Source organism: Magnolia sinica, chromosome 2 (genome assembly GCF_029962835.1).
Source record: "Magnolia sinica isolate HGM2019 chromosome 2, MsV1, whole genome shotgun sequence".
Classification (NCBI taxonomy): domain Eukaryota; kingdom Viridiplantae; phylum Streptophyta; class Magnoliopsida; order Magnoliales; family Magnoliaceae; genus Magnolia; species Magnolia sinica.
The window spans coordinates 121,819,322-121,831,524 of record NC_080574.1 but is presented as its reverse complement, the minus strand read 5'-3'; the positions used below and the strand labels follow the sequence as shown (position 1 = coordinate 121,831,524).

At 39.7% G+C, this 12,203-nt stretch overlaps 1 protein-coding gene across 3 annotated transcripts in view; it reads right to left on the bottom strand.

Moving 5' to 3' along the window:
* Positions 1-12,203, bottom strand: part of LOC131237509 (auxin response factor 17-like) — a 44,784-nt gene that overhangs the window by 19,926 nt on the left and 12,655 nt on the right. Inside the window, exon 3 of one of the 3 annotated variants that reach the window (XM_058235329.1) lies at positions 307-590. The exons of the other annotated variants lie outside the window; for them this stretch is intronic. The gene's annotated coding sequence lies outside the window, so the exon portion shown is untranslated. Of the gene's footprint in view, positions 1-306; positions 591-12,203 lie in introns of those variants that run through there. 3 annotated transcript variants of the gene reach the window in all.

Below are 12,203 nucleotides of genomic sequence, written 5' to 3'. Positions count from 1 at the left end.
CTTGAAAAGACTTAATTAATTTCTTCCCTTTTATTTTTTAATATTTTAATTAAAGTCCGTCGAACAAGCCAAGTCCCAGTTCCTGATTTTCAGATAATCAGTGTTCACTTGGACATTGGCCACATGTTCCCGAGTGAGATCCTTTGTCAAAGTGTCCTAAAGTTTCTGGTATAGCGAACTTAAAAAACCTAGGCATAGCAGCACATCCGTACACAAATAAAAAATATTTTAATAAATAAATAAGACAATGAAGGCATAAAAATCAAAGGACATTAGAAAATAATATTCACATAGTTCCAATAAAAATCAATAAACTACAACAATCGATTAACCAAACATCAAAAACCACATAAAATCATCTCAAGAAATAGTAGTTTGTATGTACATCACTTCCTCTCCTAAAAATTAGAGATCCCCAAGAGAAAAAGGAAAACAAAAAGAAACAACAAAGCTTGTTATTGTTTATAGGGGCATGGTACCAGTGTAATGAAAAGAACTCAAATCCAGCATGAGAGGAAGTCCTCATGAATAATTTCTCCAACAACAAAAGAATGGAGGCAAGCTTGAGGCCTCAGAGTGAGAATCTTCAGCTAGAACAAAAGAAAGTTGCATAGTATAAAAAATTGAGAAAGATGAAGGAAAAGCACTACAGAGAATAGCTTTGGATGCTTCACTTAAAAGTGTTTAACAGGAAACACTTATTAATGACATCACTAGGACACTTGTCCATACAGATTTTAACCATTGTGTTCTGTTGGAGTGACCCTAAGTACAACAGAGTGTTCTGCAGTTCAGCACAGCAAAAACCCAAAAGCATTACTGTTCAGGTAACATTGAAAACGATCCCTATACTAGTAAATATCCTCCAAAAAAAAGGTCCAGAAAAACACCACAAACCTAAAAAGATTTACTTTTTTTAGCATTATTTTCTTTCTTGTATCACAAGATTCACAAGTCATACCATATGGAACCCAGCTCACAGCTTACAAGTGACGAAAATGCTACTTAATCAGTATAAATTGCAATGGCTAAATGTGCCTTAAATGGTCAAATACACAAGCAACCCCTAAGCCGCCACAGCTTTGCAGTTACATTTGCAACGATACAAACTAGCAGCTTTATGAAGGATCCAAGTAATACTCTTAGGCTGGCAGAATCCCAGCTATCTTGTGCAGCTAACTACTCAAGCATGGCCTTTTATGTTCTTGGGTGGCATTGTCTGGCAACTTCCCCTCCATAGCCCTAATTCATCTGCTCACCCTTTGGGGCAGGCATGTAATGGTTGGGCTAGGAATCGACACACGTGAGGCCATGTTGGGCTGTGAGTAGTGTTAACATGAGCATTTGCCATGGCTTGTTCCAAGAGGCCGGGTGAAAGAGGGAGATTGATCATAAAACTTCCCCCAATCTACCATTTAAAAACCAACCCCAAATTGCTAAGAACGAAAATGATGAGGATTATCTACAAAATGCTACATTTGTGACAAAAGCAGATTTAGCCATATATCAATTCTTACAACCTACTAAAAGGGGGCATATTCCTCGCATATGAATGATGCATAACAAAATTGGCCAGTTTTGGTAATTTTCTCTAGGTGCAAAGAACCAGTGCTACACGGATCCTTCAGAAAGTTGGGGTACACTTCAAGTCATATACTCAGATACTCGATAAGGTTAAGGTTACCGAATCCCCCTTCCCCTACGTCTTGAATTGATATCTGCTAAGATTTGAGCTCTAGAGCTGTCAGTATTGCAGACATGATCATCTCTACTATATACCGCGAGTAACAGGGGACAATTTTACCTCCGAACTTGTTTACAAGACCCATGAATTTAAAATCTCCACAGGACATGGAAGGCATCTAAATTAAGACAATGATGTTTAGGGAATTTTAAAATGTGACTGCTTGCAAACATATGGTTTGGATTTTACCAACAAAAAACCCACTCAATGGCCTACATTTTACCCAAAAAAAAAAGCCTCTGATGCACGTGGATGGCTCCTCTGCATGTAACTCACATCCTTTCCCTCTCTGATATCTCTCACCCCAATTTCTCTCCCTTCATATCTCCACGTGCATTGCACATGCCACACCCCTTTCCCTCCCTAATATCTCTCCCTGATTTCTCTCTCCCTTCCTCTCTTCATACTCCTAGTAGTAATAACCAATCTCTACAGTACCCGTGTCCTGATAATTTGGATTTTAAGGATCTGAAGGACCTGATCCATGCTCGGGTAACATCGGCACATACTAATGATAAAAATGTGAAATTAGGGTAAGATATCAATAAGGTGCAGATCGGGAACTTCAGAAACTTAAAACACCCACCAGCATTGCTTTATATAATAAGAAACAAAGAGCAGCATGTACAAAGTCTATTTCAGTTTACCGACAACAAACTAAAGGCCCGTTTGGCCGGGTGGATTGGAAGGGATTGAATGGTATTAGGGTGGATGGCCCGGATTTCAAGGTAATGATGGCTATGTCAGTGGATTGGTGAAATATCCATGGGATTGCTATATCCTGGGATTGCTACATCGAGTCTGTTTGGCACGCCCGGCCAATCCCGGGATTAAACCTTCCCATCCCTTCCAATCCCTCAAACCAAACACATCCCAGGCAAATTTGAACAGATTAGGGTGGATTGGATGGGATTTAAAGGTAATGATGGTGTTGTCAGTGGATTGTCTTAAGATCCATGGGATTGCTATATCCTAGGATCAGATCACCCAGTCTGTTTGGCACGCCCGGCCAATCCCGGGATTTAACTTCCAATCCCTTCCAATACCATCCAATCCCTTCCAATCCGCCCGGCCAAACGGGCCCTAAGAGAAAAGTAATAAATATTCATGCATGGAACCATGGATAGCTATAAAAAGTTGGATAATTCTTCATTAAGTGAAATTTTCTCTAAGGGGGTGTTTGGTTTTCTAATTACTTGTAATGCAAAGTAAATAAGCCATCATTATTATTTCAAGGTGTCTGTGCAATCAAGAATTACGGCTCGTAAATCAATAGTCAAATACACTTATAAAGCAAAAGGGTAAAGGAAATAGTCAAATAGTCAAATAGCCATCATTATTATTTCAAGGTGTTTGTGCAATCGAGAATTACAGCTCGTAAATCAATAGTCAAATTCACTTGTAAAGCAAAAAGGTAAAGGAAATAGTAATCATTATATTAATTTTTTTCATTATAAAACTACTAGCTTATAAATGGTAAAGTCAAAGGTTTGAGGAGTTGGTGCCACTGGGGGTGTACACGAACCGAGCTAGCTCGGTTAGCTCGCTCGACTCGACTCGAAAAAGCTCGACTCAACTCGGTTCGAAGCTGAGTTCGAGCCGAGTCGAGCTGATTTTTTTAGCTCGAAAATGAGTCCGAGCAGGCCCCGGCTCGACTCGACTCGAATCGAATCCAGCTCGAATCCCGCTTAAATCCAGCTTGAATCAAACTTGGATCGAACCAGTTTGGTGACTTGGTTACTTTGCCATTGATGTTGCTCACCAACTGTTTGATAAAATGACTCAATGAAATGTGGCTGGTCGCAAGGAAGGTTTGGCCGGTGGCAAGCAAGGTATGTACATTAAACAAATACCTTTTTTCTCTTTTTTTTTTTTTTTTTGGTTTTTTTGTTACTTAGAAGGTGTTTGATAAAACACCAGTAAAACCATTGCCTGTGTTTGTAAAACAGTGGACTTTTGAAGTCGCAGTTCAGGTGTTTGTGGAAATACCTCAATGGCGAACTCGGCTCAATCTTGGTTCGAACTTGGACCGAGCTGGCCCAAGCTGCTGACCGAACCAAGCCGAGCTGGCCAGTCAGGCTCGAGGACCGAGCCGAGCCAAGCCGAGTTCGAGCTGAGGTCGGTCAGTGTTCGAGCCGAGTCGAGTTGAGGCCAGCTCGACTCGGTTCGACTCGATGTACACCCCTAGGTGCCACCCATCATCTAAAACTACCAATTTTATGGTGATTGCTCGGTGAAACAAACAATGAGTAAATTCATCACTACGGTTAAACATAGGTGATGTCACCATACAATTACAGGGTTAAGTAATCATTACTCATTTCCAGCAATTTACCTTCATAATCAGAAAACTATACACACCCTAAGAGATGCAAAAGAATGGTCCAAAACTAGATCGACATTATATATAAATATATATATATGAACCTAAAGTGAGATTTGACAAACACAAGTGCAACAGCTGAATGACTGATGCCACCCATCACAGTATGAAAAAATTCAAATGACATGGATCACGAACTCTAAAACCCCATAGGTACCAACTTCCATGCAAGAAACGAAACCCCTCAAAGAAACAGACAAAGCGATCAGTTTCTTAACCAAGAGGCTGTAAGTTCAATCCCACCTTACCATGACAAAAGAAAATTGAAGCATGTTCCATTCATAAGCTTGTAGAACACAATGGATTATATGATATTCAACTGAGGATATGCAGCGTCCTCAAGTTTGGAGTCTGTAGAAGCTGGGCCCATTGTTCAGTGATCCAAATTGCAAACTTGATGGAGGTACCATGGATGGACTAAGGCCCAAAAATGTTCAAGGTCGGAAGATCCTAGCCATCCATCCTTCGGCTTTTTTTCCTGGTGTATTGAATGGTTGCCGTAGTTCTTCAAAACATCTATGTGCAGACCACCAATCTAAGGGTTAGGGATTGTCACATTGAGGACATTTTGGGCCATGTTCCATTCACAGCAGAACCTGTTATAGGTCGTAATTCATAACAACAACCTGAATCAATGGACCATGGATCCCACTTTTACAAACTGCAAACTCGAGGATGCTATGCATATTCTTTTTAGAAGTGATTTACTGAAAAAAAGAAAAAGGAAAGAAAAGAAACACTCAAAAGAAGCATTCAGTGGAAGGTTGCCCTATTGTCATTCCACAGCACCAAACTAAAGGGTGAAAGAAAAGAAAAACCAAAAGCACATCAACGTCACACCTCTGGGCTAGGTTACCCAGTCCTTTCTCAAGGAGTCAAAGAAGTCCCTAAAACTTCCGAGAGCACATGAACCCACACAAAACCAGAGAGAATGGAAATTTCAAGGGGGAGCAAGGGAGGAAGGCTTGCCATAAAATATTATAGCATTCCTCTCCCTCCAAATCCCCCAAAGGGTTACATGGGGGAACACCGACTAAACACATTTGCCACACTCTGAAGAGGGCCAATGGACCAGAAAATGATAACATCAAAGAGGGACCTCTGTCACCCACTTGACACATAAGAGTTGAAGATTTTAAAAGAAGAAGAAGAAGAAGAAGAAGAAGAAGAAGAAAGGAACTCTAATAACAATAGCAGGCTGACAATTGTTTTCATGACGCATTGCTCCTCACCAAACTGCCACCACCATTTTGCAAGGCCAATTATTTTCTTCCATCCCGCCCATTCCACGACCCCCTTCTGGGGCCTTTGCACCTCTACCAATCATCTAAAGACCCAGCGACTCAGATCGACTCAATTGGGCCTAGGTCGACCAGACGAGTTGGGTTAATAAGAAAAAATTGAAAATACAGAAAAACATTTTTTAAAATGAAAAATGGATGTTAGGAAATTTTAAAATTATAATTGTTTAACATATGACCTAAATTGCAACATATGTAATACATGATGTTGACAGTATTTATGTGATGAGTGATAATTGATAAACTCGTAAAGACATAAATTCATAATCGATAAACAATATGCATAATTAGAATGTATAGCTTAGATATTTACTTAGATTTATGCTTAGGCAAGAAAAAGCAAAAAATGAAAAACCATATGTAAAACATTTACAAACTATTTTTCCGATTAAAAATAATTTTATTAAATTAATAAACATGTGGAGATTAACAAGGAAACCCCCATGATGCTTTCTTTCAAAACATTCAAGGCTTCAAGCACAAATCCCCTTAAAATTACCTTCTTTCATTTTTCAAATTTTAAAAAAAAAAAGGAAAAAGAAAAAGAAAAAGAAAAGAAAAGAATTTTTACATATTTCAACACTTTATTGTACAAATTTCTTTTAAAATAGCCTAAAGTGCAAATTTTCTATAGGGATTCTATAAGTTATGCATAATCACTCATTTCTAACAAAAATAAAGGAAACATTTTTTTAGTTTTATCTCGATTTGGGGATTGTGACAAAAAACCCAAATTTCTTCTCCAAACAACTTCAATCCAGAGTCCCGCACAACCTGTCCAAGTCGGGAGATAATAAATTGGGAGATTAAAGAGGGTGGCCTTAATAAGGAAAATTCAACCAACCCCAATGGGGGTAAAATTTCTTCCACTTTGCCTTTCTCAATTCTTTCAACAACAATATCCCAAAAAGAGGAAGCTTTAGCACTAACCCAATAGGAAGACCAAGGCATTTCACTAGGAGTTAAGAAACTCCACAGCATACGACCTTGGCAGAAGTGTTCACCATGTGATCCTCCATGCAAGCCCCACGAGAACATTTTAACTCATGTTTATTACATGGCTCAACACAACAAAATCCTTCAGTGCATCTAATGCATCTCACTTGATTCCTAAAAGCCTCAAATAAAACAATGGTATTCTCTATAGATTAAATATGAGATATCTTCATCTTTGATCCACCAACCCCATATCCTCTCACCACTTCAAGATCGAAAACCTTGAACATAAGCAAACTCTTACCTGTGGGCACAATTGTAAATAACAACAAAGATAAAGGGTCTTCTTGAGCTAGCAAGACCTCTTAAGCTAGCAAATAAAAAAAAAAAAAAAAAACCTCCAGGGGAACCATTTATCGAAATGGAGAACAATGCCGTGCTAATGCATTCTCAAATCCAGGACACCCATCTTCCAAAAACGATCCTATAGAAAACATAGAGCAAAAACTTTCAATCAACATGTTCATATGCCTTCTCCATGCCCACCTTGCATAACAAATCCTTCTCCCCAATTCTGATTCTTGAGTCAATGGCTTCATAAGTAATGCATTGACATTTTCACACTGGGCTCGAGTTGGGTGGCATGTGGGATGCAAGGGCACACTCCGGGTGGGCGGCCCGTGTGAGGCGGGCCCCACCCGTGTGAGGCAGGTGGCTCGTGTGAAGCAAAACCCATGTGAAGTGAGGCCCATGAGAGGGGGTTCAGCTGAGGTCCTAACCCATGGGATGTGGGGCCTGGGCTATTAGATAAAATGGATTAATTCGTCATGCTCTATCAGTTCGAGCTTTTAGAGCAAGTGGTTAGTTGTCCTGCATCAAATTGGTATCAGAGTGAGAGGTCTTGTGTTCGAGACTCCTCACCGAGGGCGATTATGCAGGGGCATTTTCATATCGGGCTTGTGTGGGGTAGCCTGTGGGATGCAGGGGCACACTCGAGGTGGGCAGCCCGTGTGAGGTGGGTGGATAGTATCTTAATGAGAATCTTATAAACACCTCCATTCAAGCTTATTAGTTTATAATCCTAGATATTTGAAGTGTCATCAATTTTGGGAATCAAGTAATGAATGTAGTACTAAGACCCTTACTCCATATAGCTTAGTCATGAAATACCTTCATGAAACGCATGAGTTCTTTTATGATCTTTCAACCCACCTGGAAAAAGAAAAGCTATAGAAGCTATAGAGACCGTTTGCTATGCATTTTTAATAAAATTCAGTTATCTTTCAAAGAAAGAAGTGTCTGCCCCAAGGCCCTATCTCTATCCATGGCCCAAATAACCATCATTGCTTCCTTCGCTAATGTTTCACATATACATTTTTCTTGTTCTTTTTTCTTTTTTTATTTACTTTTATAAGCATAAATCTTAAGTATGGATCTAAGCCATGCATGTTATTTATGCGTATTATTTATTGATTACGAGTTTGTCTTTATGACCTTATTAGTTATCACTTATCACATAAATAGATTACAATTTATCAATCAAACAGAAAAAATAGAAATTGCGTCAGCAGCATGAATTGGTATTTGTCACAATTTAGTTCATCTATTAAACAATTTTTAACTTTAAAGTTGCCTAAAGGCCATTTTCCATTTTTTTTTTTAAAAAAAAAAAATTCTATATTTTTTAATTCTCTCTCACTAAATAGGGAGATAAGGAGCGATTTGGCCCAACTCTTCCGAGTTGGACTTACCTCATTCGGATCAACTCAACCCAAGACCAAGCAAGTCGATCCAAGTCACCAGGTCTTTAAACCATGCTTCCCAAGATTCACCTAAGGGCCTTTTTGATTTTCCAATTACAATAGTTACTGGCTATAAATGGGTAATGATTATTTACTCTTGTAATTGCATGGTGACATCACTTGCATTTGACCGCAATGATGATTTTGCTACATTGTTTGTTTCAACCACAAGTCATTGTAAAAATGGTAGTTTTCTAATGTGAAAATGTAATTATTACAATTTACTTTTCCTACTTCCTTTATAAGTGAATTTGACTCTCGATTTACAAGCCATAATTCCTTATTAAACAAACACTTAAAATGATAATGATGGCTCATTTACTTTGCATTTCATAATAAATTGGGAAACCAAACAGCCACTAAAGGAACAACCATCAAGCGTTGACCTCGAGAAATCTTCTTTAGAGTAGAGGCAGCTACAAAAATCAACTATAGCATCTCTAATGAAGGTCATAACTTGTAGCAAGGACTTGCGGATACGAATTTTCGAACATGATTGATCCATCTTCTGTTCACAATCTTGTGAAAGAATGTGGTGTCTTATGATTCATTCTATGCATGTTAACAGGTTAAGCATAAACCCTCAAAGAAAATAACCAAGAGGCCTAATAAACCATGTGTTGGACATATTTCATGAATTGCTGCCCCAGAAGACAACCCCACGTATCCAAATTTTAACAAAAGAATGGGCTGTGTCAGATGATCTCTTTCGAAATGCCATGAAGACAACCTCATTTTCTTTTCCTTTCCTTTCTCTCTATTTTCAGGGAAACAGCCTGATGGAGAAGAGAGAGGGGAAAACTGAATCTAATTTAATGGAGAATTATGAGTACCAAATTGAGACTGCAATATAGACCTCCATATGCCCCAACATATGCTAAGCGTCCAATAAAAAAATTGCGAACAGAATTTCCAGTAGTCTTCTAGTTTTGAGAACTACAAACATTGGAGAAACAAACCACACGAAAAATAATAATAATAATCCGGTCAAAATATTCACCATGTCATGGCATCTTCCTTATGTATGGCTATAAATGGGTATTGTATAGTCTTCTTCCATACATATGGTTATAGATAGATATTATGTAGTCTTTCTTTTCTAATGGTGAATATATATATATATATTAAAAATGAAGCAGAAACAAAATTATGATGCAGGGCAACATCCATCCCGGGCATGTGACCCACTTGTCACTCACACAACCAAAATAAAGTCACGTAACCCAAAATAAAAGCAACCAAACAAGGAAAATCAAAAAATGAAAATGAAAATGAAAAACTAAGAGCAACAGTGCTCAGTAGGATAAACCAAAATAGTCAAGAGGACTAAAACATCAATCAGGAAATTTTATTTTTTTAAAAAAAGGTTCTCCTGACCCAAACGACGACTCCTTCAAATACCTCCTTCCAATCATTCCTGAAATTTTGATGGGAGAGACATTCAAGCCTTGGAAGGATCCAGTCAATGACCCGAACTACGATTCAAGCCTTGGAAGGATCCAGTCAAATGAAAAACTATGATTCAAAACCTGTTCGTAGCCCAAGCACTAGCAATTTTATGAAAAAAGCTAGTTTTTTTTTTAGTTTTTTTCATCTTTAAGCCATGTGGCACGAAGTGTTGTTTCCACTTAATCTCCTCCTCTCTTAGCTGACCATCATAGGCCAGAGAATATTTAGATCTCATCAGCTTTTCTTCTTCTGATAACTCAGCCCCTTTTGCTTTCAAATCTGAAGTCTAGATGTTGCTCAACAAAGAGTCCATTTCAGCCTGTCTCTTCCTCAAAACTTCCTTTTTCCAAACCCAAATCTTCTCTATTTAATCTTCAAGGGAAAAAAATAAATAATAATAATAATAATAAAATCTTCTCTTTTAAAAGCTTGAGCTTCCTACATAGAACAAACCCAGCATAGCCATCAACCTCAAAGGATTGCCACCATTCCTTGATAAGAGAGGAGAAACCATCAATCAATAACCAAAAGAATTCGAAACTAAATGGTTCGAGACCCCAATTCTCCTCCTCGACCTCCAACGGTATGGGGCAATGGTACGAAACTGGCATAGGTAAAATACGTTGCAAAACAAGAGGCCATTTCTCCACCCAAATCAGGGTAAAGAAGAAATCTATTGAGCCTCAACATGATGGCTGGAGACTAACAATTACCCGGTGATGTTAAAGTCATCTCCCACACAGCAAGGACCCCTGAATAGTTGCTTGGCAATGCTAAGCTCTACCCACAACTCAACCCTCATTGCCACGCATTGCCAGGAGTTCAAAACTTCTGACACCAAGCACTAAACCCGTCTCCACCCACCACGCATCCCGTCTCCCTAATGATGCTCTCGTGGAGCACGGTTTCAGTGGACCATCACCTTCACGTTGCACTTCCGCAACTCCGGCTGCCAAACTTCCATTACCAACCGGAGGATGCTCTATCTCCGTTTCCCTTCAATGCACCTCCAGTTTCTACAGCATGATGGGAACCCTAATCTCCCCGATTGCAAATGAGATTGATTCCAAGATCGACAAGGCTCCTTTCCTTTGAACACAAATCCTAGCTGAACCGGCTTCCACCCCATCCGCCCTTGAGAGTTCAAGGTCGATTGCCATCACCTCCACCACAACGGCAACAACTTCTATGAACCATAGCTCCATCAACATACCTTTAACGGAGAACCGTGCTTCCTCCCAACCAGAGGGGTCCAGTCTGCCCATCTACAAAGCCCTTTCACTAGACCTCCATTGAACATGGCCCTTGCCAATAGAAGCTTATCCACCTCCGAACTCAGAGCCAAGCCACATCTCATCGGACCAATCCTTGTGGACACACTGATCTCTAGCAACCTTGATATTATCTTCAAACCATTGCTTCACCTCTAGAAGGGAGCGCACCACCCCCCCGGGAACTATCTCTGACCATGCCACCCTTTCTGATCTATTCTCTCCCCTAAAAACCTGCTTTGCAGACTCACCCCTCTTATCGCTCCTCTCCTTCTTCAGCTCCACCTGCTGGTTCACCGAATCTGGCCCATATCAAACACAATTCACAGAAATCTTGTAGCCATCGAAGTGAAGCCTTCCACAAAAAGAGTGGAAGGATTGGCAATAGGTAGGAGGCTCACCCTTTCACTCCTAGCTTTGGCTTTCCACCAATCAGGGTCCATTCACTCCCTTTTGAAGACTCCACCGGGGAGCATTATCGTCCCCAAAATCTTTCCCTTGATCCACCAACTCTACAATTTTCCAGGACTAAGACATCAAAATCGATGATTCTCCCACCGCAACATCCTTAGGACCACTGTGCAAGCATCCTCTAGATGGATTGCACCCATCTCTTCTCCAGACCAACTCACTAATGAAAATAGTCCTGTACTCCTCTCTTCTACAGGATCTACCTCTGAAGCTTGCACCTCTAGCTGGCCCATCGATTCCAGATTTTCCCCTTGAATTCTAATGATCCGTCACAAGTGATCTTCCCCAAGCCCTCGACGAACTACAATTCCTTGATCTCTCTCGAACATTGGAGCTATCTTTAACCCCATTGCAATCGCGGTCCCACTCTCTCAGAAACATCCTAAGGTAACCTACCTAAACTAACTCAAACTAATTTGCAAGGAATTACGATACAGAAGGCAAGAGACTGGACAATAAATAAAGAATCCTGAAAGAGTATCCAACTACTAAAGTTACCCAATTTGTGCTACTGTATAGACTTCAATGGGGGAACGCTTTGTAAAAACCCCAAAGTTACCTCATGCAATTTGCAAATAAACCCAAAAAGAATCATCTAGTTGCACATGCAGGTCCCACTGTTCAATTAATTCATACTTTTAATCATCTGATTGCATCCGTTGGACCCATAGCTCAATTGGACCCTTGATTTTGCTCCAGATCTCCTATTGAGACCAAGCTGTGGTCCAAATCTACAATTAGCATCATTGGATTATATTATGATCTTCAATCAGGACCCTTGGATTGGACTGATCTTCAATCAGGATCCTTGGATTGGTTTGATTTTCAATCAGACCTTGATTTGAT